The following is a 2003-nucleotide window of genomic DNA, read 5'->3' on the forward strand; positions in this document are numbered from 1 at the left end:
CTCTTTGTTCTCCTGGAAGTCCATGGTATATTCAATATTCTCCAGCACCACAGCTCAAAGGCATCAGTTCTCTATCATCCCTAGTCACTGTCCAGCTTTCTGATGCATAGCAAGTAATTATGAAGACTATGGCCTGGGACAGGTGCACCTTAGTCTCCAGACTGACATCATTGCTCTTCAGTACTCTGCAGTGGTCCCTGACAGCGACTTTTCCCAATGCAGTTCATCTTGATTTCCTGGCTGCTGGTACGGAGAGTGTTGACTGTGGCGCCAAGCAAACAAAAGCTGATAACACCCTCAATCTCTTCACCATCTGTCATGATGCTACTAATTGGTCCAGTGGTGAGAATCTTTGTTTTATTGATTTTGAACTTCAACCTATATTTAAGGCTACAGTCCTTGACCTTCTGCAGCAAGCATTTTAGGTCCGCCTCAGTTTCAGCAAGCAGGGTTGTGTCATCTGCATAAAGCAGGTTGTTGATGAGTCTTCCTCCAATCCGGATGCCACATTTCTCCTCACAGAGCCAGCATCCCAGATGATCTGTTTTGCATATAGACTGAAAAGGTGTGAAGAGAGGACACATCCCTGGCATACACTCTTCCTGATTTTGAACCATGCAGTGGTTCCTTGCTCTGTTCTGATGACTGCCTTCTGGCCCAAATATACGTTTCCATAAGCACAATCAAGTATTCTGGGATTCCTATTCTTCTCAGAGTTAGCCACAGTTTGTTGTGATCCACATAGTCAAATGCCTTTGCATAGTCAATGAAACACAGATAGACATTCCTCTGGTACCCTATGCTTTCAGCTAAGATTCATCTAACATTAGCTATAATGTCCCTAGTACCATGGCCTCTTCTAAAACTAGTCTCCACATCTGGCAGTTCCCTGTTGGTTCTGGATAATTTTCAGCAGTATCTTGCTTGTACATGATGTTAATGATATTGTTTGATCATTTCAGCCCTCTGTCAGGTCACCTTTCTTTGGAATGGGAACAAATATAGATCTCTTCCAGTCAGTTGGCCAAGCGGTTGTCCTCCAGATTTCTTGGTACAACTTGATGAGTGCATCCAGTGCAGCATCCTTTTTGTTGAAATATGTCAATGGGTATGTCGTCAATTCCTAAGGCTTTGTTTTTTGCCAATTCTTTCAGGGCAACTTGAACTTCTTCATCACTATAGGCTCTTGCTCATATGTTGTTCAATGAAATTCTGGGTCAACAAATTCCTTTTGGTACAGTGACTGTATACTCCTTCCATCTTTTAATGCTTCCTGGATAAGTTAATATTCTGCTCAAAGCATTCATAAGTATTGCAACTCACACCTTGAATTTGTTTTTCAGTTCCTTGAGCTCAGGAAATGCTGAGCAAGTTCGGCCCTTTGATTTTCTGACTCCAGCTCTTTGCACATTTCATCATAACACTTTACTAGTCTTCCTGTACTGCTCTTTGAAATCTATCCAGCTCCTTAATTTCTTCCCTTTTCTTTGGCTTCTTGGTGCTCTAGTGCAATATTCAGAGTCTCCTCTGACATCCATCTTGGTCTTTTCTTCCTCCCCTGCCTTTGCATTTGACCTTTTGCATTCTTTATGGATGATATTCTTTATATTCTCCCACAGCTCATCTGGTCTTTACTCACTGGTGTTCAAGGCCTCAAACCTGTTCCTAAGATGGTTTGGAAATTTTCGTGGGATAGACCCAAAGTAAAATTTTGGTTCTTGTGGATTTTATTTCATTTTTTTTTAACTTCAGCTTGAATTTGTATATGAGTAGTTGGTCTGTTCCACAATCGGCACCTGGTCTAGTTTTCACAGCTGATACTGAGCTTCTCCAGCAATTCTTTCCACAGATGTAACCGATCTGATTTCTATGCATACCATCAGGGGAATCTATGTGTGCAGGCTGCATTTTTGTTTCTTATAAAAAGTATTTGCAATGAATAAATCATTGAATGTCCAGAATTCTTTCGTTCTATCACCTGCTTCATTCCTGTAACCAAGTCC

This window comes from Elephantulus edwardii, unplaced genomic scaffold (assembly GCF_000299155.1).
Source record: "Elephantulus edwardii isolate Elephantulus edwardi_28Jun2011 unplaced genomic scaffold, EleEdw1.0 scaffold00127, whole genome shotgun sequence".
In the NCBI taxonomy this organism is placed as follows: Eukaryota; Metazoa; Chordata; class Mammalia; order Macroscelidea; family Macroscelididae; genus Elephantulus; species Elephantulus edwardii.